At 41.3% G+C, this 27,883-nt stretch overlaps 1 protein-coding gene and 1 long non-coding RNA gene across 8 annotated transcripts in view; one reads left to right on the forward strand and one right to left on the reverse strand.

The window, feature by feature from the left end:
* Nucleotides 1-1,136: 1,136 nt before the first annotated feature.
* LOC118400763 (uncharacterized) lies at nucleotides 1,137-13,610 on the reverse strand. 2 transcript variants are annotated; one of them, XR_008075459.1, is made up of 4 exons: nucleotides 13,445-13,610; nucleotides 10,664-10,769; nucleotides 3,332-3,466; nucleotides 1,137-2,152 (listed from the first exon to the last, which is right to left on the reverse strand). It is a non-coding gene; the product is annotated as an uncharacterized LOC118400763 (long non-coding RNA). The 2 variants fall into 2 exon arrangements; XR_004829098.2 differs by having other exon boundaries at nucleotides 10,636-10,769.
* Nucleotides 13,611-18,525: 4,915 nt separating this feature from the next.
* The window catches only part of LOC118401229 (chromodomain-helicase-DNA-binding protein 2-like), a 35,831-nt gene continuing 26,473 nt past the window's right edge, over nucleotides 18,526-27,883 (forward strand). For 2 of the 6 annotated variants that reach the window (XM_052474954.1, XM_035798572.2), the window contains exons 1-4: nucleotides 23,081-23,326; nucleotides 24,839-24,902; nucleotides 25,067-25,126; nucleotides 26,480-26,540. The gene's annotated coding sequence lies outside the window, so the exon portion shown is untranslated. Of the gene's footprint in view, nucleotides 18,702-19,147; nucleotides 20,567-23,079; nucleotides 23,327-24,838; nucleotides 24,903-25,066; nucleotides 25,127-26,479; nucleotides 26,541-27,883 lie in introns of those variants that run through there. The other 4 variants (XM_052474956.1, XM_052474955.1, XM_035798574.2 and 1 more) reach the window with 4 other exon arrangements.

Consider the following 27,883-nt stretch of genomic DNA (forward strand, 5'->3'; position numbering starts at 1 on the left):
GTGAACATAGACCAAATTATTAGGGTGAGGCACATGGGCTACTAACAGTATTACTTTATTAGCTACACTATACATGTCTCCCTGGCATATTATATCATTTATGCAGCAGCATACAATACATTTTTGGACTCATCTTGTTGTGCTGTGAAGGTGGCACAGCGGTCCTTCGTGGGCAACTTTTGTCATCAAGGTCTGGGATTCTCTGAATTTATGGTGCTTTCAAGACAACTGGGTGGTCGGAAAAAAACAAGGTCGAATCATGATGACATCAGTGATCTTCAGTTTGTAGATGTAGAAAAAGGCCTGAGTTTCGAATATACAATTCTGAGTTGGATGAAAGTTCAAAACATATTTTCCCAGTCGTAGCTCCTTTTTTTGTTTTGAACTCACTAAAGTCAGATTTTGCAGTTCAGAGTTAACATTTGTTTTGAGCGTGGTACAAATCTTACTTCATTGACAGCATGGCCAATGTTGAATGTTTATCCTTTTAAACGAGGAAAAGAGACCCTTAAGCTCAGACTTTGGACCACACAGCCACTCCGCTGAATAGCAGGCTAATGATTGCTTTGCAATGCTTGTAGTTAGCCACACTGATCCCTCCAAATCACTCATTGTTGAATTTGCGATTTCCAACTTGTTGTGTAATGTTTATGTCCAATGGCCGATGAGCACCTATATGTTTTATCTATAATTTCTTTTCATTATTTCTCTTCATATGACAAGAATTAAAAAGGATTTGCCAGTAGATTGTCGACTTGATTCATGATGATGACTGCTAGCTAAGACTTTGAAAGTATGATGTTGACATGATCAGTCCAATCAAAGGTACTGTAGATATGTGATTTGGCGTAATTTTATCTGTGGCCAATGACCTTAAGTCCTCTTGGATGGGCACTCCGCATGTAACTCTGTGGCAGCACCCAAGGGGCTTGAATTTTCTATCTCTACCTTTAGACTTGGCGGTGATGTAGTGTCCACATGAGTGACAGAACACTGAGCCAATCACGGTGCAACGCTCTGTATTTTCTGCTGTCTTGCCCCACCTCCACAGAAAGCACTGAGCAAGGCTGAAACACCTGCATTTTGGAGCTGCCTTACTCAAGAAAACAAAAAAGAGACCATGTTTGTATGCAGCTTTATTAACTCAATGATATATATTTTTTCTGTAGTGTAGGCAAAAATATTTTTTCAGCATCTCTGCTTTAAGCAAAAATAAAAATGTGTTGTCTAATTAATAACAATATCTTGCAGGATTCAATCCATCCTGAATTGTAAGAGTCCCTTTATCTGTGATCTTCATTCCAATGGAATCCAGAAAGACCAAAACCCTGTCCTCAAACATTTACATCAAAAGGTGCAAAGTTATGGGCATCAAATTAAATATTTTTCTTGATCAAATAACATGGAAAACAACCACTTTTTGTTCAGTATCAATTTACCATCCTAATAAACCACTGAATGTAAATGTACATTAACATATCTTGGTTTGTACATGTAGACTTTCCATCACCATGAAGGAAAAGCAATGAGTACATTGAGACAGCAAGTGGTTTGTGAAGATGTAATGTGATGATGTGGCTTAGTTGGTAGAGCATGGTGCTTGCAACACTAGGGTTGTTGGTTCAACTCCCATGGGGGACCAGTATGGGGAAAAACAAATGTAAATGTATCCACTCACTACTGTAAATTGATCTGAATAAGAGTGTCTAGTAAAAGGAATGAATAGACCATTTCAGTTTTAACATCAGTAAGTTGCATTTGCAAACTATACTGAACAAATACATAAACACAACATTCAACAATTTTACTAAGTTACAGTTCATATAAGGAAATCAGTCAATTTAAATAAATTCATTAGACCCTAATCTATGGATTTCACATGACTGGGCAGTCGTGCAGCCATAGGTGGGCCTGTGAGGGCATAGGCCCACTGACTTGGGAGCCAGGCCCACCCTCTGGGGAGCAAGGCCCAGCCAATCAGAATGAGTTTTTCGACACATAAGGGTTTTATTACAGACAGAAATACTCCTCCGTATCATCAGCTGTCTGGCTGGTCTCAGACGATCCCACAGGTGAAGAAGTCAGATGTGGAGGTCCTGGGATGGCGTTGTTACACATGGTCTGTGGTGATGAGGCCGGTTGGACATACTCTCTAAAACGACATTGGAGGCAGTTTATGGTAGAGAAATTAACATTAAATTCTCTGGCAACAGCTATGGGGGACATTCCTGCAGTCAGCATGCCAATTGCACACTCCCTCCAATTTGAGACATCTATGGCATCCTGTTGTGTGACAAAACTGTACATTTTAGAGTGGCCATTTATTGTCCCTCGCACAAGGTGCACCTGTGTAATGATCATGCTGTTTAATCAGCTTCTTGATATGCCACATTTGTCAGGTGGATGGATTATCTTTGCAAAGGAGAAATTGTCACTAACAGGAATGTAAACAATTCCGTGCACAACATTTAAGAGAAATAAGCTTCTTGTGCAGATGGAACATTTTTGAGATCTTTTATTTCAGCTCATGAAACACGGGGCTAACACTTTACATGTTGCGTTTATATTTTTGTTCAGTATATTTAAAGAAACTGGAAAACATAGCATTGGCATTTGTTTTTCTGAATCACAGCCCATCATGCTGTGATGTGGGCGAGCTTATGTCACATGCACACACTGAAGGGCAAACTAGCCAGCTCCTGACTGGGACCTGCTCGTGCGTAATGTAGGTCAACGTGCCAGTGGCGTGTATTCACGGCTGCCAAGGGAAGCCAGTCTTCTCCAAACGGGGTCCCCTGAGAAGATCTGTAATATAATCAAACTAATTATAAAAAATGTTTTATCTTCAAATGTGTATAGAGTACAACCTTTTAGTGTCAATTAAGGTCCGCGTACACTTTTAGAATGTGTTTTCATGTCACACCTACTCCTGATCACCGGTCCTGACAACCATCATTGCGCGTACCTGCTCCCCATCGTTAAAAACACCTGGACTTCATCAACACCCTGATTACTCTCCCTTCATATTGCCCTCACCAACCTCAGTCATCAGGCAGAGTTTGTGGACATTTAAACAGATGGTTAAAAAGAGCCAGGGACGGGACGGGAAAAGACTGGACTGTGTCGGCACTTGTAGTGCAGGAATGTGGGGTGTAAGTCAGAAAACGAAAATGGCACCGAAGAACATGGCTGACGTTTTACATTCACCCAACTAATTGTGCTATTTAGTTTTTTTTGTGTGTTTTCTGTAACTTATTGTGTACATAATGTTGCTGCTACCATCTCCTATGACCGAAAATAACTTCTGGACATCAAAAGACCGATTACTCACCATGGACTGGAAGAAACGTTTTACTTTAACGAGTCCGGCGAGAAGGATATCCTGCTTTCACTGGAACAAGCCCAGATCCACGCGCTTTGTTTGAAGAAAATATGCCGGGAAAGGGTCCGCAGATTGGGCTTCCTTCTGAAAATACGGAGACGAGCGAGTAAACTCGCATTGCCTTCCATTCTTCTCACTAACATGCAATCATTGGACAATAAATTGGATGACCTACGATTTAAGATTATCCTACCAACGGGACATTAAAAACTGTAACATCTTATGCTTCACCAAGATGTGGCTGAATGAAGATACAGACAACATAGAGCTAGCTGAATTTTCCATGCACCGGCAGAACAGAGACCCTATCTCTGGTAAGACGAGGGGTGGGGGTGTGTGTCTTTTTGTCAATAACAGCTGGTGTGCAATGTCTAGTATTAAAGAAGTCTTAAGGTATTGCTCGCCTGACGTAGAGTACCTTATAATAAGATGTAGACCGCATTATCTACCAAGAGTTCTCATCTGTGTTATTCGTAGCCATCTATTTACCACCACAAAATTAAGCTGGCACTAAGACAGCTCTCAACCAACTCTATAAGGCCATAAGCAATGAAGAAAACGCTCAAAATGCTCACAAAAGCGGTGCTCCTAGTGGCCGGGGACTTTAATGCAGGCAAAATTAAATCAGTTTTACCAAATTGTTACCAGCAAAAACTAAAGCAGGAAGTACCAGTGAATCGCTCAATACGGAAGTGGTCAGATGACGCAGATGCGACACTACAGGACTGTTTTGCTAGCACAGACTGGAATATGTTCCAGGATTCATCTAATGGCATTGAGGAATACACCACCTCAGTCATTGGCTTCATCAATAAGTGCATCGACGACGTCGTCCTCAGTGACTAAATGTACATATCCCAACCAGAAGCCATGGATTACAGGCAACATCCGCATCGAGCTAAAGGCAAGAGCTGCCGCTTTCAAGGAGCGGGAGACTAATCCGGACACTTATAAAAAAAATCCCACTATGCCCTCATACGAACCATCAAACAAGCAAAGCATCAATACAGGATTAAGATTGAATCCTATTATACCGGCTCTGACACTCGTCGGATGTGGCAGGGCTTGAAAACCATTACGGACTACAAAAGGAAACCCAGACTCGTGCTACCCAGTGACGCGAGCCTACCAGATGAGCTAAATGCCTTTTATGCTCGCTTCGAGGCAAGCAACGCTGAAACACGCACGAGAGCACCAGCAGTTCTGGATGTTCTCGGTAGCCAATGTGAACAAAACCTTTAAACAGGTCAACATTCATAAAGCTGCTGGGCCAGATGGATTACCAGGACGTGTACTCAAAGCATGCGTGGACCAACTGTCAAGTGTCTTCACTGACATTTTCAACCTCTCCCTGACCAAGTCTGTAATACCTACCTGTTTCAAGCAGACCACCATAGCCCCTGTGCCCAAGGAAGCGAAGGTAACCTGCCTAAATGATTACCGCTCTGTAGCACTCACATCGGTAGCCATGAAGTGCATTGAAAGGCTGGTCATGGCTCACATCAACAGCATCCTCCCGGACCCCCTAGACCCACTCCAATTCGCATACGTCTCCAACAGATCCACAGATGACGCAATCTCAATCCATACTGCCCTTTCCCACCTGGACAAAAGGAACACCTATGTGCGGATGCTATTCATTGACTACAGCTCAGCGTTCAACACCATAGAGCCCACGAAGCTCAACACTAAGCTAAGGACTCTGGGACTAACCTCTGCATCTGGATCCTGGACTTCCTGATGGGTCGCCCCCAGGTGGTAAGAATAGGCAACAACACATCTGCCACACTGATCCTTAACACTGGGGCTCCTTGGGGGTGTGTACCTCCTGTATTCCCTGTTCACCCACGACTGCATGGCCAAACACGACTCCAACACCATCATTAGGTTTGCTGACGACACAACAGTGTATGACTCTTTGCAAACTGGAATCCATATATCCGGAGGCTGCATTCATTGTAGCTGGGGATTTTAACAAGGCTAATCTGAAAACAAGACTCCCTAAATTTTATCAGCATATCGATTGCGCAACCAGGGCTGGAAAAACCTTGGATCATTGCTATTCCAACTTCTGCGACGCATATAAGGCCCTGCCCCGCCCTCCTTTTGGAAAAGCTGACCAAGACTCCATTTTGTTGATCCCTGCCGACAGACAGAAACTAAAACAAGAAGCTCCCGCGCTGAGGTCTGTTCAACGCTGGTCTGACCAATCCGATTCCACACTCCAAGACTGCTTCCATCACGTGGACTGGGATATGTTCCGTATTGCGTCAGACGACAACATTGACGAATACGCTGATTCGGTGTGCGAGTTCATTAGAACATGCGTTGAAGATGTCGTTCCCATAGCAACGATTAAAACATTCCCAAACCAGAAACCGTGGATTGATGGCAGCATTTGCGTGAAACTGAAAGCGTGAACCACTGCTTTTAATCAGGGCAAGGTGACTGGAAACATGACCGAATACAAACAGTGTAACTATTCCCTCCGCAAGGCAATCAAACAAGCTAAGCGTCAGTATAGAGACAAAGTAGAATCTCAATTCAAAGGCTCAGACACAAGAGGTATGTGGCAGGGTCTACAGTCAATCACGGATTACAAAAAGAAAACCAGCACCGTCACGGACCAGGATGTCTTGCTCCCAGGCAGACTAAATAACTTTTTTGCCCGCTTTGAGGACAATACAGTGCCACTGACACTGCCCGCAACTAAAACATGCGGACTCTCCTTCACTGCAGCCGACGTGAGGAAAACATTTAAAGTGTCAACGCTTGCAAGGCTGCAGGCCCAGACGGCATCCCCAGCCGCGCCCTCAGAGCATGCGCAGACCAGCTGGCTGGTGTGTTTACGGACATATTCAATCAATCACTATCCCAGTCTGTTGTTCCCACATGCTTCAAGAGGGCCACCATTGTTCCTGTTCCCAAGAAAGCTAAGGTAACTGAGCTAAATGACTATCGCCCGTAGCACTCACTTCCGTCAAGTGCTTTGAGAGACCAGTCAAGGACCATATCACCTCCACCCTACCTGACACCCTAGACCCACTCCAATTTGCTTACCGCAAAAAATAGGTCCACAGACGATGCAATCTCAACCACACTGCACACTGCCCTAACCCATCTGGGCAAGAGGAATACCTATGTGAGAATGCTGTTCATCGACTACAGCTCGGCATTTAACACCATAGTGCCCTCCAAGCTCGTCATCAAGCTCGAGACCCTGGGTCTCGACCCCGCCCTGTGCAACTGGGTACTGGACTTCCTGACGGGCCGCCCCCAGGTGGTGAGGGTAGGCAACAACATCTCCACCCCGCTGATCCTCAACACTGGGGCCCCACAAGGGTGCGTTCTGAGCCCTCTCCTGTACTCCCTGTTCACCCATGACTGCGTGGCCACGCACGCCTCCAACTCAATCATCAAGTTTGCGGACGACACAACAGTGGTAGGCTTGATTACCAACAACGACGAGACGGCCTACAGGGAGGAGGTGAGGGCCCTCGGAGTGTGGTGTCAGGAAAATAACCTCACACTCAATGTCAACAAAACTAAGGAGATGATTGTGGACTTCAGGAAACAGCAGAGGGAACACCCCCCTATCCACATCGATGGAACAGTAGTGGAGAGGGTAGTTTTAAGTTCCTCGGCGTACACATCACAGACAAACTGAATTGGTCCACCCACACAGACAGCATTGTGAAGAAGCAGCGCCTCTTCAACCTCAGGAGGCTGAACAAATTCGGCTTGTCACCAAAAGCACTCACAAACTTCTACAGATGCACAATCGAGAGCATCCTGTCGGGCTGTATCACCGCCTGGTACGGCAACTGCTCCGCCCACAACCGTAAGGCTCTCCAGAGGGTAGTGAGGTCTGCACAAAGCATCACCGGGGGCAAACTACCTTCCCTCCAGGACACCTACACCACCCGATGTCACAGGAAGGCCATAAAGATCATCAAGGACAGCAACCACCCAAGCCACTGCCTGTTCACCCCGCTATCATCCAGAAGGCGAGGTCAGTACAGCTTCTATCTCAAGGCCATCAGACTGTTAAACAGCCACCATTAACATTGAGTGGCTGCTGCCAACACACTGACTCAACTCCAGCCACTTTAATAATGGGAATTGATGGGAAATTATGTAAAATATATCACTAGCCACTTTAAACAATGCTACCTAATATAATGTTTACATACCCTACATTATTAATCTCATATGTATACGTATATACTGTACTCTATATCATCTACTGCATCCTTATGTAATACATGTATCACTAGCCACTTTAACTTTGCCACTTTGTTTACAAACTCATCTCATATGTATATACTGCACTCAATACCATCTACTGTATCTAGCCTATGCCGCTCTGTACCATCACTCTTTCATATATCTTTATGTACATATTCTTTATCCCCTTACACTTGTGTCTATAAGGTAGTAGTTTTGGAATTGTTAGCTAGATTACTTGTTGGTTATTACTGCATTGTCGGAACTAGAAGCACAAGCATTTCGCTACACTCGCACTAACATCTGCTAACCATGTGTATGTGACAAATAAAATTTGATTTGATTTGGTATGCCTGATCACCGACAACAGTGAGACGGCCTATAGGGAGGAGGTCAGAGAACTGGCAGTGTGGTGCCAGGACAACAACCTCTCCCTCAATGTGAGCAAGACTAAGGAGATGATCGTGGACTACAGGACAAGGCAGGTCAAACAGGTCCCCATTAACATCAACGGGGCTGTGTCGAGAATTTCTTGGTGTCCACATCACCAACGAACATTCATGGTCCAAACATACCAAGACAGGAGACTAATAATATTTGGAATGGGTCCCCAGATCCTCAAAAGGTTCTATAGCTGCGCCATTGAGAGCATCTTGACCGTTTGTATCACCGCATGGTATGGCAACTGCTCGGCATCTGACCGTAAGGCTCTACAGGGGGTAGTGTGAGTGGCCCAGTACATCACTGGGGCCAAGCTTCCTGCCATCCAGGACCTATTTACTAGGCGGTGTCAGAGGAAAGCCCATAAAATTGTCAAAGACTCCAGCCACCCCAGTAGACTGTTCTCTCTACTACCGCATGGCAAGCGGTACTGGAGTGCCAAGTCTAGGACCAAAAGGCTTCTCAACAGTTTTTACCCCCAAGCCATAAGACTCCTGAACAGGTAATCAAATGGCTATCTGGACTATTTGCATTGTGTCCCCCCCCCAACCCCTCTTTTTACGCTGCTGCTACTCTCTGTTATCATATATTCATAGTCACTTTAACTATACATTCATGTACATACTACCTCAATTGGGCCAACCAACCAGTGCTGCCGCACATTGGCTAACCGGGCTATCTGCATTGTGTCCCACCACCCGCCAACCCCTATTTTACGCTACTGCTAATCTCTGTTCATCATATATGCATAGTCACTTTAACCATATCTACATGTACATAGTACTACCTCAATCAGCCTGACTGACCGATGTCTGTATGTAGCCTCGCTACGTTTACAGCCTCGCTACTGTATATAGCCTTGTCTTTTTTACTGTTTTATTTCTTTACTTACCTATTGTTCACTTAATGCCTTTTTTTGCACTATTGGTTAGAGCCTGTAAGTAATCATTTCACTGTAACACCGGTTGTATTCGGCATACATGAGAAATAAACTTTGATTTGATTTTCTCTCTTTCTGCATGGCCAGGGGGAGAGTCTCCGCCAAGAATTTACGACCTGAGATAACAGAACCTGGGTGTAGGAGTCAGAGGGGGAAGCCACGATCTACACCCAGAAAGGGCCACATCATGACAACTGTGATGCTGGATGTGCATGATGACACCAGTGGTGTGTCAGATGTAGACCTACATCACAATGACATAGCTGTGATAGTGGATGTGAGTTAAATGTGGTGTCAGATTAGCAGAGGATCTAAACCCAATACAGACAAACCCATGCGCTCTATCCCAGTTTGCCTGTAATTTTACCGTTTGTTTTCACATGACACTTACCGAAGGTCCTCCTGTGTATTCCAGCTAACTTTGTTAATCGCATGCTAGTTATCAAATTTCACTTGTGTGTTCCAGGCCGGCTGCTGCTGATTCCTTGCTTCTCACTAGGCGATGTTGCCACACCTCAGCTGAGCAGAGGATCCAATATGACAAACCAGCAGTAATTTCTCAATGGTACAGCTTCTTGGTTAAATACAAAGGTTTTCTTTCATTTTCTCCTCTACATTTGGATTGACAATGGTGCTTGTGTGCATCTAATATATTTTATGAGCTTTGATTAGAAGCATAACCAAACGGCTTTAGAAGTATAACACTGAAACTATAGATAACGTTATCCAGAAATCTTACATACTGTTTTCTGAAAGTGATTTTAAAACTGTAAATCCCTATCCTAAAGAAAATTATCCAACTTGTAACTCTGATTTGGACTATCGGTTTCTGTCAAAACACCCACACTGATGAAAGTGATAGTGGAAAGCCTAGATATGGAACCGCTTGGATGATATCAGTCTTTGGGCAAGGCATCATGAGGTTAAGTCATGTCCTCTGCCTCTCTCACTCCTCTCTGTCACTTCTCTCCTCTACATGTGGTCATTGCTTCAGCACGTGGACATTGCGGTCCTCCTGATCAAGTTCAAATGAAGTGTTCAGTATTCTCTGATTCTCAACACAACTAAAAGAGGTCTCATACAGTGAGTATACCAAACATTAGGAAGAACTTCCTAATATTGAGTTGCACCCCCTTTTGCCCTCAGTACAGCCTCAATTCATTGGGGCATGGACCCTACAAGGTGTCAAGTGTTCCACAGGGATGCTGGCCCATGTTGATGCCAATGCTTCCCACAATCCTTCTTTAACCTGTCTCCGCCCTTCATCTACAATGATTGAAGTGGATTTAACAAGTGACATCAATAACGGATCATAACATTCACCTGGTCGGTCAGTCTGTCATGGAAAGAGCAAATCAAATTTAACATGTCACATGTGCCGAATACAACATTTGTAGACGTTACCATGAAATGCTTACTTACAAGCCCTTAAACCAACAATTATTGTATAACAATAATGAGGCTATATACAGGGGGTACCGGTACAGAGTCAATGTGCCGGGATACAGGTTAGGTGTTCTTAATGTTTTGTATACTTGTTTTGCTCATAATGGTAGATGTATGTGTTCTCTTTTCTAGTTGCACAACTAAGTTTGACTTACAATGACAGTCTGCTCACTATAATTCCCATCCAATATATTTTTACATGCATGTCTGGGGAAACCCCTTATCACCCAGTAACTCCTCCTTCAGGCTGATGATATCCATGCCCTGTTGGACACCTATGTCCCCAGATGCAGAGAAGAAGGATCACCAGCTCAGCTCATCACTGTCCAATTTCTGGTGGGGAAAACAGACATTGCTCAACCTGCGCTTGATTTGGCCCATTTGCTACCCAGCCAAACAGATTAACATTTTAATGCATAAATCCTTTTAAAATTGTGTGTCTCTTAAAAGCTGGCTGGTTATTAAACAGTTTAATATCTTCTCAATTAGTTAAGTTATTACATATGAAAAGATTAGCTGTGGATTTTTCCACTATTATTGCTTTGTGACTCTCCGACCAATCTCTAATCATATCCTGTAGTCCTGTGAAGTGGAGTTCCCCCTCCACCAATCCCTCAGGGCTCCAATGTTACAGTGCCTTGCGAAAGTATTCGGCCCCCTTGAACTTTGCGACCTTTTGCCACATTTCAGGCTTCAAACATAAAGATATAAAACTGTATTTTTTTGTGAAGAATCAACAACAAGTGGGACACAATCATGAAGTGGAATGACATTTATTGGATATTTCAAACTTTTTTTAACAAATCAAAAGCTGAAGAATTGGGCGTGCAAAATTATTCAGCCCCTTTACTTTCAGTGCAGCAAACTCTCTCCAGAAGTTCAGTGAGGATCTCTGAATGATCCAATGTTGACCTAAATGACTAATGATGATAAATACAATCCACCTGTGTGTAATCAAGTTTCCGTATAAATGCACCTGCACTGTGATAGTCTCAGAGGTCCATTAAAAGCGCAGAGAGCATCATGAAGAACAAGGAACACACCAGGCAGGTCCGAGATACTGTTGTTAAGAAGTTAAAACGGATTTGGATACAAAAAGATTTCCCAAGCTTTAAACATCCCAAGGAGCACAGTGCAAGCGATAATATTGAAATGGAAGGAGTATCAGACCACTGCAAATCTACCAAGACCTGGCCGTCCCTCTAAACTTTCAGCTCATACAAGGAGAAGACTCAGAGATGCAGCCAAGAGGCCCATGATCACTCTGGATGAACTGCAGAGATCTACAGCTGAGGTGGGAGACTCTGTCCATAGGACAACAATCAGTCGTATATTGCACAAATCTGGCCTTTATGGAAGAGTGGCAAGAAGAAAGACATTTCTTAAAGATATCCATAAAAAGTGTTGTTTAAAGTTTGCCACAAGCCACCTGGGAGACACACCAAACATGTGGAAGAAGGTGCTCTGGTCAAAAGAAACCAAAATTGAACTTTTTGGCAACAATGCAAAACGTTATGTTTGGCGTAAAAGCAACACAGCTCATCACCCTGAACACATCATCCCCACTGTCAAACATGGTGGTGGCAGCATCATGGTTTGGGCCTGCTTTTCTTCAGCAGGGACAGGGAAGATGGTTAAAATTGATGGGAAGATGGATGGAGCCAAATACAGGACCATTCTGGAAGAAAACCTGATGGAGTCTGCAAAAGACCTGAGACTGGTACAGAGATTTGTCTTCCAACAAGACAATGATCCAAAACATAAAGCAAAATCTACAATGGAATGGTTCAAAAATAAACATATCCAGGTGTTGGAATGGTCAAGTCAAAGTCCAGACCTGAATCCAATCGAGAATCTGTGGAAAGAACTGAAAACTGCTGTTCACAAATGCTCTCCATCCAACCTCACTGAGCTCGAGCTGTTTTGCAAGGAGGAATGGGAAAAAATGTCAGCTGTTTTGCAAGGAGGAATGGGAAAAAATGTCAGTCTCTCGATGTGCAAAACTGATAGAGACATACCCCAAGCGACTTACAGCTGTAATCGCAGCAAAAGATGGCACTACAAAGTATTAACTTAAGGGGGCTGAATAATTTTGCACGCCCAATTTCAGTTTTTGATTTGTTAAAAAAGTTTGAAATATCCAATAAATGTCATTCCACTTCATGATTGTGTCCCACTTGTTGTTGATTCTTCACAAAAAAATACAGTTTTATATCTTTATGTTTGAAGCCTGAAATGTGGCAAAAGGTCGCAAAGTTCAAGGGGGCCGAATACTTTCGCAAGGCACTGTAAGTCAAACTCCATTCTCTTATAAACTGTGCTGAACTGATACAGTGAACCAGCTGAAGTCGGTATGTAAACTGACACCACTGGAGGTCTTGGCGCTATTTGTGTAGAACAAGCAAGAAAGAACAAGTAGGCGGACAGTACAAGTAAACTTTATTGAACTATTTACAAAACATAAGTAGGAGCAGATTAGAATATCGTTTACATCAGGATGCACAACCTTCTACTTCTGTAAGGAGTTAATTATTTTGCCCTTACTATGTTGAAGCACTTGATGATGGATTTTGAATAGCAGGACAGAAATAAAGTACCTCATGCTAAAAAGAGAAGTCAGAGATCTCTTGGCAGGGGTTAGAAAGGATAGACCCAGCAAAATGTATATATGTCATAACTCACAATGTCAGTGGCTCTGTAAATACATAATGTTGTGACTTGTAGAATCCTGGAGAATATTATATTACTTGTACATAACGCTGCTTTTATCATACTGTCTCATTTAGAATGTGTAAATGCAGCTTTACTGATTAATTGTCAAATAATAACGGCATAACTTTTGCAAAAACTTATTTCACCAACTTTCATTTTGTAACAAGTGGCATGTTGTGTTGAATAGAAAATATACAACTGCTAGGTCTCCTGAGGTGCACATGTAGCGCTAACTAGAACACGTATGATTTAGTCCTCAATAAGTTACGTGCACACAACTGCATACACAGAATTACCTTTCATGGTTGGAGTGGTTGTGGTGCCTGCAGATTTCCCGTTCCCCAATGGTGATGGTGCAAAAGAAGATTTCCCCTCCCGAAACTAGTTGCAGCCATGCAGATCCACGTCCCTGGCAACATTGGCAGAGTGCCCAAAAACTATACCGCACTGGCGGAGTGGAGTAGTCCTAGAAAAACCGGAACTAGCAATATGGCAGCAGCCACGAAATGGTCGTTGCCACAAAGTCAGAAGGCACACCTACTTGACCAATCAGATGAGGGAGTATAATGATGCGTATGCCAGCCCAGAAGGCTCGCCTACCTGACCAATCAGATGAGGAAGTATGATTCCTACTCTATGCCGGTTTGTGGGAAATACCTACTTATCGAGTTTAAAAAAACAAATCTCCCATTCCACCTGATTACATATGTGGCGTGCCACATTCACCATATGAATGGTGTGATTGGTAAAATTATGTCCACCTTTTAATGGGGTGATAGTTGTCTAATCTGGTGCCCATTCAATGGTGTTCTGTTTCAAGTTGCGGGACTTGTAAGAATGCCACCTGGGGAAAGGCAGACAAACGAAAGACAGAGAAATATCCTGCTGAAAAAGGCAGTACGTTCAAAGGCTGATCACTGGAATTTAAACCATACACTTTTACAACAAATGTTGAATTCCCAACTAACAATGGAATGTTCCTCAATAAAACCGTAAAAGCCTTGGTTTCATGCATGTTAACATTAGAAGTATCCTCCCTAAATTTGTTTTATTCATTGCTTTAGCCCACTCTGCCAACACGGATGTCCTAGCTGTGTCTGAATCTTGGCTTAGAAAGGCCACCAAAACCCCTGAAATTTCCATCATTAACTATAACATATTCCGACAAGATAGAACTGCCAAAGGGGGTGGAGTTGCACTCTACTGCAGAGAGAACTCTGCAGGCTATGTCTTATTATCCAGGTCTGTGCCCAAACTACTTTTAAAAATCCACCATTCCAGAAACAAGTCTCTCACCGTTGTCACTTGCTATAGACCACCTTCTGACCCCAGCTGTGCCCTGGACACCATATGTGAATTGATTGCCCCCCATCTATCTTCAGAGCTTGTGCTGTTAGGTGACCTAAAATGGGACATGCTAAATACCCCGGCCATCCTACAATCTAAACTTGATGCCCTCAATCTCACACAAATGATCAATGAACCTACCAGGTACAACCCCAAATCCGTAAACACAGGCATCCTCATAGATATCATCCTAACCAACCAGCCCTCCAAATACAACTCTGTTGTCTTCAACCAGGAGCTCAGCGATCACTGCCTCATTGCTTGCGTCTGTAATGGGTCTGTGGTCAAACGACCACCCCTCATCACCGTCTGTAATGAATTTCCTCCTCTTCTTCCGAAGAGGAGAGGCGAAACGGATCAGAGGACCAATACGCGGCGTGGTAATTGTCCATGGTTCTTTTTAATGCGTAAAGGTACACATGAACAACTGACTACAAAAAACAAGAAATGTGAAAACTCAAAACAGTCCTATCTGGTGCAAAGACAGGAACAATCACCCACAAACACAGTGAAACCCAGGCTACCTAAGTATGATTCTCAATCAGAGACAACCAATGACACCTGCCTCTGATTGAGAACCATACTAGGCCGAAACATAGAAATTCCCAAAACCTAGAAAAACAAACATAGACTGCCCACCCAACTCACGCCCTGACCATACTAACTAAATACAAAACACAGGAAATAAAGGTCAGAACGTGACACCGTCAAACGCTCCCTAAAACACTTCAGCGAGCAGGCCTTTCTAATCGACCTGGCCCGGCTATCCTGGAAGGATATTGACCTCATTCCGTTAGTAGAAGATGCCTGGTTATTCTTTAAAAGTGCTTTAATCACAATCTTAAATAAGCATGCCCTGTTCAAAAATGTTAGAACCAGGAACAGATATAGCCCGTGATTCACTCCAGGCCTGACTGCCCTTGACCAGCACAAAAACATCCTGTGGTGTACGGCATTAGCATCAAATAGCCCCTGCGATATGCAACTTTTCAGGGAAGTTAGGAACCAATATACACAGGAAAGCAAAGGCTAGCTTTTTCAAACAGAAATTTGCATCCTGCAGCACAAACTCCAAAAAGTTGTAAAGTCCATGGGGAATAAGAGCACCTCCTCCCAGTTGCCCCCTGCACTGAGGCTAGGAAACACTGTCAACACTGATAAATCCACAATAATTGAGAATTTCAATAAGCATTTTTGTACTGCTGGCCATGCTTTCCACCTGGTCACCCCTACCCTGGTCAACAGCCCTGCACCCCCCAGAGCAACTCGTCCAAGCCTCCCACATTTCTCCTTCACCCAAATCCAGATAGCTGATGTTCTGAAAGAGCTGCAAAATCTGGACCCCTACAAATCAGCCGAAAGCCAAGATAACAGATCACCGACCATTTCGATTCCCACGGTACCTTCTCCGCTATGCAATCTGGTTTCAGAGCTGGTCATAGGTGCACCTCAGCCACGCTCAAGGGCTTAAACAATATCATAACCGCCATCGATAAGAGACATTGCTGTACAGCCATATTCATCGACCTGGCCAAGGCTTTTGACTCTGTCAATCACCACATTATCATTGGCAGACTCAACAGCCTTGGTTTATCAAATGACTGCCTCGCCTGGTTCACCAACTACTTCTCAGAGCTCAGTGTGTTAAATTGGAGGGCCTGTTCTCCGGACCTCTGGCAGTCTCTATGGGGGAGCCACAGGGTTCAATTCTCGGGTCGACTCTTTTCTCTGTGTACATCAATGATGTCGCTCTTGCTGCTGGTGATTCTCTGATCCACCTCTACGCAGACGACACCATTCTGTATACTTCTGGCCCCTCCTTGGACACTGTGTTAACTAACCTCCAGACGAGCTTCAAAGCCATACAACTCTCATTCCGTGGCCTCCAACTGCTTTTAAATGCAAGTAAAACTAAATGTATGCTCTTCAACCGATGGCTGCCCGCACCTGCACGCCCATCCAGCATCACTACTCTGGACGGTTCTGACTTAGAATATGTGGACAACTATAAATACCTAGGTGTGTGGTTAGACTGTATACTCTCCTTCACAATAAGCATCTCCAATCCAAATTTTAATCTAGAATCGGCTTCCTATTTCGCAACAGCATCCTTCCCTCACGCTGCCAAACATACCCTCGTATAACTGACTATCCTGCCGATCCTTGACTTTGGCGATGTCATTTACAAAATAGCCTGCGACACTCTACTACTCTATCACAGTGCCATCCATTTTGTCACGAAAGCCCCATATACTACCCACCACTGAGACCTGTATGCTCTCGTTGGATGGCCCTCGCTTTATGTTTGTCGCCAAATCCACTGGCTCCAGGTTACCCATAAGTATTTGCTAGGTAAAGCCCCGCCTTAACTCAGCTCACTGGTCACCATAGCAGCACCCACCTGTAGCACGCGCTCCAGCAGGTATATTTCACTGGTCATCCCCAAAGCCAATTCCTCTTTGGCTGCCTTTCCTTCCAATTCTCTGCTGCCAATGAATGGAACAAATGGAGAGAGAAAAATAATCACTGAAGCTGGAGACCCATATCTCCCTCACTAACTTTAAGCACCAGCTGTTTGAGCAGATCACTGCACCTGTACATACCCCATCTGTAAATAGCCCATCCATCTACCTCATCCCCATACTGTTATTTATTTTTTGGCTCCTTTGCACCCTAGTATTTTTACTTGCACATTCATTTCTGCACATATCATTCCTGCGTTTAATTGCTATATTGTAATTATTTTGCCACTATGGCCTATTTATTGCCTTACCTCATTTGCACACACTGTATATATACTTGTTCTATTGTATTATTGACTGTTTATTATTTATTATTATTATTTGTTTATTCCATGTGGATCTCTGTGTTGTTTGTGTTGCACTGCTTTGCTTATTCTTGACCAGTTCGCAGTTGTAAATTAGAACTTGTTGTCAACTAGCCTACCTGGTTAAATAAAGGTGAAATAAATAGAATCAAAAATGTAACTTAAGAAGGTGGTACTTTAAGGTTGTCATAACTCTGTGGTCACTAAAGATCCCATGGCACTTATTGCCAGAGTATGTAATGATAAGTACCATTTTAGGTGCAATGTGTATATCAAACTGTATTCCTATCATGTAATACTGTGTATAAAAATACCATGTATGAATAATGTATATGTAACAATATTTGTATAAAACATGTGTGAAACAAAGTTACTTGTGTACTCCAAATAGAATAATATATGCCATTTAGCAGACGCTTTTATCCAAAGCGACTTACAGTCATGTGTGCATACATTCTACGTATGGGTGGTCCCGGGGATTGAACCCACTTCCCTGGCGTTACAAGCGCCATGCTCTACCAACTGAGCTACAGAAGGGTGGATGGGTCAATAAAATAAGAGTATGTAAGTGGGTTTAGGGTGTTGAGTTTCACCTTACACTGAGTCCAATAAATTAGTATTATTTCATGTTTAGCCATCTTCCATAGCTTGAAGACCATGCTTTTGTACAGAGACGGAGACTGGTACAAAATACCAAAAAGGTAGACTGCAAGGCTATGTTAAGTTAAATAAATAAGTGACTATAGTAAGTGCCAAATAAAGTAACAGGATTTAAGTTAAATCTTAAATTAGCCAATTTCTGTGAAACTGTGTATGTTTTACTTGTGGCTTACTTGTATTTGAAAATCAAAATAAGTTGTGTCGATTTCTTTGTCTGCATGCCATTTTAAAAACAATGGAGATATTGGAGTAAACCTATTTGGGTTAATACAAGTAACTGAGTAAGGACAAACATCATGATAAACTTGCAAGCTAAGCTTGAATAAGACAACTGATTACCACTTTGCATTTACAACGGTTGTTTTATTATAGCTAATAAATAACCACATTTCTGGATAACTAGATAAAATAAATTAATGTCCCTCGTCTGCCCCTGTAAACTGGGTGGGGGCATACACATCATCACACTGCCTCATCTGATTGGTTGAGTAGGCGGGGCTTCTCACTTTGTGGCAACTAGTTAAGAACGTGAGTAGATTATGTTGAAGACAACGGTCAGGAATTTTGAACGCTGTCTCCAGTTCTTTATACCTTAGTTCTGTCAAGGTGCGTTGCTCTTTGTGGCCAACAATCCTTTGATTTAATTTGGAATGCTTGCGTGGAAGAAGGAATGGGAAGGAATGGGGATTATCTACTGCCGGAAGACTGAGCCCTGTTTGGTATGTGTAGGTCGGCCACTGTTCATGATGCTGGAGCCCTGCAGGACAGAGGGAGTCTGGACATTTTCCTTTTCATGCATTCATTAAATGCGCCATAAACATAACATTCTGAGTATTGTGTGCGCCCCAGACACTGATGAGCCTTATATTGAGAGTACATCTATTGAAATGTCTTCAAATTGATATTTTACCCAAATTACACATTGGGTTCCTTACCCTGTAAGCAGTCTATAGACATGGTATGACTGCAATCCATGCATTGGTTTAGTTTCCTTGGCACTGTTTCCACATGCTAACATTTGATAATTTGTAGCACAAATCCCATTCAAGTCACTGATTATTTGAACATGATGCGTGATAAATGTTTGTCAGTCCTATGTCATGGTATGTATCACAAATGCTAAAACGTTAGCATGTGGAAACAGTGCCAGGAAAACAACAAAGATAACGTATGGATTGCGGTCATACCTCGTCCATAGGTTGTAAGGAAACCAATAAGTAATTTCATAATTTGGGTTAACTATCCTTGTATGACCCTTTTGATGATGCTGGATGTGTGGATTTTGAAAAATAGCATATGCTGCGTTCAAAACAACTGGGAACCTGAAAATGTCAGACTTCAGTGTGTTCAAGGCAACTGGGAACTCTGACTAGGAAATTTTGTTTTGAACTGTCATCCAAGTCGGAATTCCAAGTCGGAAACTTGGGCATCTTTCTAGAGCTCCAACTTTCCGACCTGAAGATCACTGACTTCATGACTTGACCTTTTTCTTTTCCGAGTTCCCAGTTGTCTTGAAAGCACCAATAGTATTCTCACTCAGCTGCATGTAGCTGTCTGAAATGTATACAAATGCAATATTTGGGACCTCATTATTTTAGCAAGCTAGACATCTAAATATCTGTTCATTGTATCAAGTCTTCACCTAGCATTTTGTTTTTCTTAGAAAGATTGCCAGGTGCACGGTGTTTCCTCTGACACATTGGTGCAGCTGGCTTCCGGGTTGGATGCACACTGTGTTAAGAAGCAGTGGCTTGGTTGGGTTGTGTATCGGAGGACGCATGACTTTCAACCTTCGTCTCTCCCGAGGCCGTACGGGAGTTGTAGCGATGAGACAAGATAGTAGCTACTAACAATTGGATACCACGAAATTGGGGAGAAAAAGGGGGTAAAATTCACAAAAAAAGAAATAATGTAAAAAAAGAAACGAGGTAAAACTGATTTAAGTTTCCCTGCATTTAAGTCCAAATAGGAGCGCCGCCTCTGGATGAGCGTTTTCCTGTTTGCTTATGGCAGAATACAGCTCATTGAGTGTGGTTTTAGTGCCCGCTTCGGTCTCTGGTGGTATGTAGACAGCTATGGAAAATACAGATAAACTCTCTAGGTAGATAGTGTGGTCTACAGCTTATCATGAGATACTCTACCACAGGAGAGCAAAACCCTGAGACTTTCTTAGATACCGTGCACCAGCTATTGTTAACAAATATGCATAGGCCCCCGCCCCGTCTCTTAACGGAGGCTGCTGTTCTGTCCTGCCGAAAGTGTATAACCCGCCAACTGTATGTTCTTAATGTCGTTGTTCAGTCACAACTTGGTGAAACAAGATATTACCGTTTTTACTGTCCCGTTGGTAGGATATACGTGCTTTCAGTTCGTTCCATTTATTTCCCAGCGATTGAACGTTAGCGAGCAGAACGGATGGCAAAGACAGATTAGCTACTCATTGCCTGATCCTCACAAGGCATCTCATTCCGCGAAACCTATGTTTCCTTTTAGAGTGAATCATGGGGATCTGGGCCTGGTCGGGTGTCCGTAGTATATCCCTCGCATCCGAGTCATTGGAGAAGAACTCCTCGTCCAACTTGAAGTGAGTAATCCTAGTAGTGGAGGCTTCCAGGTTTTGTATTGAAGTCAATGTACCAAGAGGACAGAAGCTAGCTGTGTACTCCGGCTACACCATGGTGCTACCCTGCAGAGTGCTGTTGAGGCTACTTTAGACCTTCATTGCAAAACAGTGTGTTTTAATCAATTATTTGGTGACAAATATATTTAGTAAAGTTTTATCTTAACCTTTTCTGTTTTACAATTTTCATTGTTTTAAAGAGATTCACTGAGGAGGATGAATAAAATGAATTTATTAGTTGATTAATAAAACTCCCCATGCTCCTCTGAGGAGCCTCCACTGTTGTAAACAAGCTGATGCATTGTTTTCTACAAAAATTAAGGTTATTGACCACACATAATAAAATGAGAGCATCTACAACCAATTGCGCTCTAATAGACACTAGATGGCGGCATTTATTCACCATGAGACTGGGATCAGCATAGCCCTTTGCTTCCCGATTGTTCGTAAACAGGATTAGGGTTACCACACTGCCATACGTCCACGTTACAGCGTTTGTTTACGGAGAACAAACGGAAGACCGAGTGGACTACCTGTGCTAGTTAGCCATCTGCGTCTCCGAACACGTGTGTAAACGTTAGACAGACGCCACAAAGGTGTTATCACTGAAAAAATACGGTGTGATGAAACTGTTAAAACTGGTTTAAACAGTGTACGGTAGTGGAGGCTTGTCGATAAGCTATAGGCGGACGGGCTCATTGTCATGGATGGAGCAAACATGTGGTTTCCATATATTTGATATCGTTAAATGTATTCCATTCCAGCCATTGCAATGAGCATGTCCTCCTGTAGCTCCTCCTCCCAGCCTCCTCTGTTGTACAGTGTGTGTATTTTGCAGTTGTGAAATTAGTTTTATGTTATATGAAAGTAGAGGGATTTATATTTCTAGAACCTTACTGCAATTGAGAATCGATTCACATTTAGCTGGAGTATTTGGCAGCTTTAGCTTCCAGAGCCAAACCACCCTTTAAACAGACATGTAAGGTCCTTGGATTAAGGAGTAATGTTAGCCCAATATTGGACTAAAGGAGCCTAACTATTGAGCATGGGCTGTCAAATGCTGCTTTTTAATTTATTCATTTTACAACAACAATTACTCTTTGTCTGACACACTACTGGTTTTATCAAAATAAAACAACTCTATATTTGTTTTTGTTTTAATCAGATTTGTTGTCTGTTTGGCAGGAATTGTAAATCAGACGCAAACTCAGAAAATGAGTAGATCTGGTTACTGTTGCTTGGATACTTGTTATTCAAACTAGTGAATAAGGGCTACAGCAAAATTCTACTGACAGGAAACGGTGGTCTACTCTTTCAGTCTAATACAATACAAACGTTGCAGTTAAAATTACCATAAACTTCATAAATGGGCATATCAACTGGCAATAATACTTTAGTTCTAGAGCATGTGTAAGCAAGCAACCTTTATGATTTTATGGGCTGTTAATGTTCAACAATGACAATAAGTTTGTTCAATGTTGCATTAATATATCCCCTTTTCGCCCATCACAAATCACAATGGATTCAGCAGGAGGTAGAATTTGACCCTAACTACTGATACAGGATAAGATATTTCCCCCCCAGTTTGGGTAGATATATAGTGACGGGTAACTTCTAGCTCAACTGGCACCATTTTGTTTTTCCTGTGCAAATACGTTTCTGTGATCTGTCCAATGAGGGAACGAAGGGTGCCGTTTTTCATTGAATGGGGGTTTGGTTTACAACTCTTGTTGCTAGGCTGTGGATATTTTTTCCAGGAAATCTTCCACTGCAAAGCTGGTCCGCTCACATCTTATTGGTTGTTGATGGGGTGGAGTACTAAGGACTGAACAGTACATTCAAAATGGCGTATGTGTTTTTGCTGCTTCCCACAAAGCAACGCCATTATGGTCTATCCATGACATTCTTCAATTGTACCTGTATACAATTGGTTCTTACATGGTCAATGCATTTTATTTGTAATATTAATAGAAATTATCAATACAAGCATTTACATATTATAGGCAAACAATTACAAATGTGGTAGTCTATATTAGTTTGACACTGGTATATTTTGACATATCTACTGTGTTCTGTAATTATTTAATTGAATTGCCTTTAGCAATGCAACACGTGATGAAATACGTGTACTGAAATACAGGACAGGAGGTGGTAAAACACAACTTCAGCATTGTTTAATGTTCAAAACTAAACTATTTCAACAATGAAGTTGGTTTATACATCTTGCCTCATAAACACAAAAATGTCTTAAGAAGAACAAACATTAAATGCAAAACTGACAGTAAACCTTTGAGCATAGATCTTTGGACTAAACAAGGGAAATGTTGCCACAATGTATCTCCTAGTTTTAACATTTGATACATTTCAGACAAGTGTATAGAATACATGTAGAGCCACAATGTTGCATATTTTCCTCAATAAATCGCTTTATAGTAATTATCTAAACCATTCGAGTAGAGGCTCTCCTTGCTACCCAGGATGCTGGTGTGTTTCAGAGGAAGTTGTGTGCGCTTACGTTGAAAAAGAGGGGGCAGAGCTATTGAATAGGATAACAGTTCATGCAGACCCAGTGAGAAGGACAGACGGAAGAGACCAGCATCCAGCACAGAATGGCAGAGACGCAGAACTGTCAGGGTGAAGATCCCGATAAAATGACGAAAATCTGCGGGAAATGCGGCGGTCGCGCGGGTAGAAGACTGGGGATAGCGCCCGTCTCACATGTGGGTAAGAAACTAAAAAACAAAATCAGTTTTCCCCTATAAAGGCGCGTTTAGAATATGTGGCAATATGGTGGAAAGAGCGAGGGTTCTACGGTCTGTTGTAAAAATGGCCATGGTGTGTTCCCTGTTAAGAATTATACAAATAAAAAATTCGGACCTAATGTTCGTGTGGGTTGAAATTCTAATTCGTGGGATGAATAGGAGAATGAAAAAATGTGTTGCGTTAATTTGTCATACAAAGTAACATTATTATTGGGTACACTTTCGAGTTCTAGAACCTACGCATTTAAAATGTGCTTTGTCCTTGAAAGGGCAAATGCCCTTGTCTGAAATTTACAGATAATTAACTAAATTGAGTAACGTTACACCTTAACAATAAATGTTGATTTTAAGTGGGTTGAGAGTAAGAGGAAAGTATGAAGCTTTATATTGTGAGTTCTATTATATAGTGCATTTCGATGTTTTTCCATACGAAAAAAAATATATTTTAGAAAAGGCTTTATTGCCAGGTTTAGGTGTTACATGCTGGAAAACATTCCAGACAGGTATAGTTCTGGCTAACTTAATATTTCAGCTCATTTTAACAGTGGTTAAAATTATTAAATTACATTTGAAGTTAAACATGTTAGATAATGATGCTTTTTCTTTACACAACACAAGTTTTATGTTCAAATGAAACTGCAACGTCTTGAGGAGCATATATTTTTCAAAAAATTGTAAATAGGGTGTTGGCTTTTAACTCTTTGTGTTACGGAATGGAAATAAAAGTCTCAGAAATAATTCCGTAAATATTTTTTGGGTTATTATTTGAGTAGTTATGGGAGTAGGTTTTTCACACTTCACAAATACAGAACGATTCACTTGATCACATTTCATAGAGGAATTATTAAGAAATACACCCTTTTCCAAGACGCAAAAGCTACTTAATGCTATCCTGACCAGGTTATTGAAATATGTCCATACAGTGAGGATGAGATTTTTTTCATAGATATTTAATGTAATCAAGTTGATGCTGTGTTATCATCTTTATTAAAGCTTAATATAAAAGTCCCTGGTGCTGAGATATTGATTCAGCCAAGTCTCAAGATTTCCATGTTTAGGGACACTATATTTAAATAAGGTATCATTGACCAGCTGCTATATTGTGGTCATAAATTGGTTGCCGGGTTTAATCTTTGTGTTCCATGAACAATTCTTACTAATTTTGATACAAAAATCGTTGGATAAATGGCCACAACGCATATTTCAAGTTGAAAGTATAGTATTTTTGGACATGCATGTATTCAAAGTGTAAATGGTTATAAGCTGCCTTCTGCAAATGAATTTAGATCACAAATTAATTATGGGTAGATATTAGTTGATCGAGTATATGGTTGCCTCGAGTATTTGTAGTAACATTTCAAATATGAAATTCTGTACAGATGTATAGAATCTCTTGTACCAGACAATGTATGGCATTCAGCCAGATTTTGTGACATAATCACCATAATCTAACATGTATATTTCTTTTTTTCAGGAACCATTGAAGTTTGAAAAATGGGGGTAAAGAAGAATACCGAAGTTTTGATACTTGAAAAATGGTAGGTTTGTGAAAAACTGAGCTTGTGATGGTATTTTATGACTATTAATTATTAACAGTGCGTATGTTTAATTTAGCAAGTACGTTTCTCCTGACTGCTATATTAGACTGACCAATAGGTTGTGCTGTTTGCCTGTTTTCACTTTTGTATTTGTACTTTTGAAGGTTTGTTATCCGGGTGGCCCACCAAATCGATGACTAGGGGGATCGGAATGATTATGGCTTGTAAGTATAAAGTGTTCGCTTTTAATTAAAGACGGGGAAGAAGATAGAACCTGAAAACAACACATTTTGAATAACATCTCTTCCATGTAAAATATTATATGGATGTGTGTTATAGTGTATCCTAACACTACATTGTAACACTTGCATTGTGTACTTGGCATTTATTTAGGGCATTTATTTAGTCTGTGTCCATTCAATACCTGAAAAGAACAGTAAATAGGGAAATTTCTTAAAATGAATAAATACGTTAAAAAAAATCGCTGAACACACTTGTGAGCAGTGTTATGATTGTTAAGACCACAAGAGGGCAATAATATTCACTATTGAAGTTAGCTCTTATTGCTACCATGATGCTGCTTCAAATCTTCGCAGGTGATGTTACGTTCACATTTTGTGGTTTGACTTATTTTTAGAATTTGATTCTCTGCTAAGGTCTCTGTTAAGTGCTTGTAAAAAATGCTATTTATCCTCTTTGGGAGAACTAACTGACATTTGTACATAAGTCCGAAAAAAATGGCTAGCTAGCCAATGGGTAAGTAAAGAAATGATCTCAGACAAGTAAAGGACATCGGAAATGAAAGTGCTTTTAATAATATGCCTATTAATTAATTTGGCTCAACTCAATCTTGCCTAGGTCTTAAATTTATGATCGTTATCCTAAAAGTAGTATTATCCTTGTGTTCAAGTTGCTATATATGGCTTAAGTCTGTTCAGGTTCTTTATCAGTTAGAATGTTTCTGGTTGAATGAGTTGAGTTAATATAGTAAGTAATACTAATAAGCTAACTAAAGTTGTTAATAAGTTAGCTAGCTAGCTTGCTAAATTGGTCAAATTGGCAATATTACTAATCAAGAAGATGCCATGTTGTATTCTGTTAATATGAAGCATGGTTATCATAATTGATAATACACACACACGTTTGATGAAAATCTGTAAATTATTTGTTTGGTTGAAAAGGTCTGTAATATAATGTCACAACTCGTAGACTAGGGTTGCAGAATTTTGTAATGTCCTCTTGGGGGGGTCATAAAAAAATCTAAAGTCAGGAACCAATGTTTTTTTTAAATAATTCTGCACTACTTGAACTGAGCATTTGCGCATAGCACTAGGAAACCTGATCACTTGAGAGATCACATTTTTGGGAACTTGAGTTTTGGTTTGCAAAAACGGTATTCAAGTAAAAGTCTGCTAAATGACTTAAATGTAAATGTAAAATGTAAAAGCCTAGATGAGGAACTCCATTCCGAGAGACCACATTTTGTAATATTTGGCCAGTATGAGTGAGTACTCATGAAACAACTTGTGGTCTGGTGTATTTGATGGTCACCTAATTTCTCATCTTGTCCCTTACAGAATCAAGACATGGACTGACTGACTGTTCCATTCCCTCCCCATGAAGTAAGAAGACAGCTATGTAAGTCTAGTCTGTGTTGTGTGCTGTAACAAATGTAATGTTTCTTCAAATGTCTGCTGTAAATGTAATGTTAATACTCTGTACTAAATCAATTTCTTAGAAAAACATTAAGTTCTGTTTAATAACATTGAAGTAACATAACTTTTACATAAGTTCAAATCCAGGCATGTCATGTTTGCCCAAAACACAGGGCCTTAAACATAGCACTTGATCTTTAACATCCATAACAATCCAGAGCTGGGCTATTTATTGGTAATGGGAGTAGGATTCCCAGTGATGTGGTGTAATTTGGAAAACTGATTTTAACCAATTGAGATCAACAGAGATCTACCACCATGACATTTCTACCTCTTCTTGTAGTGTTATTAAATAAAATATGTATATTCCAGTGACAGTTTACCCTTTTGTTATTTTTTTGCTGCATGGTGAAAGCTATAATTATATCACACATTGTTACATTGTCACACATTGACACTTCAAATTAAGCTAAATCAGTTTAAAGTTACTAATCTCTTAATTTGGTATATGAAGCCCTGTTACAAGGGCATCCTATTTTATCACAATGATTTAAAGGGATACTGCGAGATTCTGTTTTTCTACTTACCCCGCGTCCAATGAACTTGTGGATACCATTTTTATGTCTCTGTGTGAAGTATGAAGGAAGTTTGGAGCTAGTTTCGCCAGCCAATGCTAACTAGCGTAAGCGCAATGACGAAGTCTTCAGGTACGCTAGCGTATGATGCGTAAAGGACTCGCCCTTTAAATCTTTACTTCAAATATGCTCATGCTTCCTTTCCCTAGAAGCTAGAATTTGCCATTCATTGTTGATAACTCCTGATGCTTGAAGCTTTCTTCCAACTTTCAAATATTCTGGGATTCTTCTCTTGCTTGTGGCCCAATTATTCACAACTACCCAAATTTATCCCCCAGTTTTTTTCCCCCTCTTTTTTTGTTGTCAGCTTTATTTTGAAATGTAATAGATTGAACCTCCTTTTTTCACTTGGTCAGTGTATTCTGACATAATACATAGGTAGAATAGCATAATGCAGTAGTCTATTTCCTAGCTGGGATAATAAAGTCACCTACCTACTACTACCATTATGATTCAGTATCTTCTGCTTTATTCGGGAGGAATTTCACTTTTCTTAAAGTCAAACGATCACAGTTAGGCCATGCTGTCTTTTTTTCTTCAGTAAAAAGGTGAGATGCGAAATAATCCTGTATTAATTAGACCCAACCCACCTCTACTAATGATTTATTTGCATGTCCACTAAATTAGAACTTCAAACTAAAGGCCCAATGGATATTTCCTTGTACTTTGAATATGAGATGGTTTCTCATAA

The sequence above is a fragment of the Oncorhynchus keta genome, chromosome 22 (assembly GCF_023373465.1).
Source record: "Oncorhynchus keta strain PuntledgeMale-10-30-2019 chromosome 22, Oket_V2, whole genome shotgun sequence".
NCBI classification, from domain to species: Eukaryota; Metazoa; Chordata; class Actinopteri; order Salmoniformes; family Salmonidae; genus Oncorhynchus; species Oncorhynchus keta.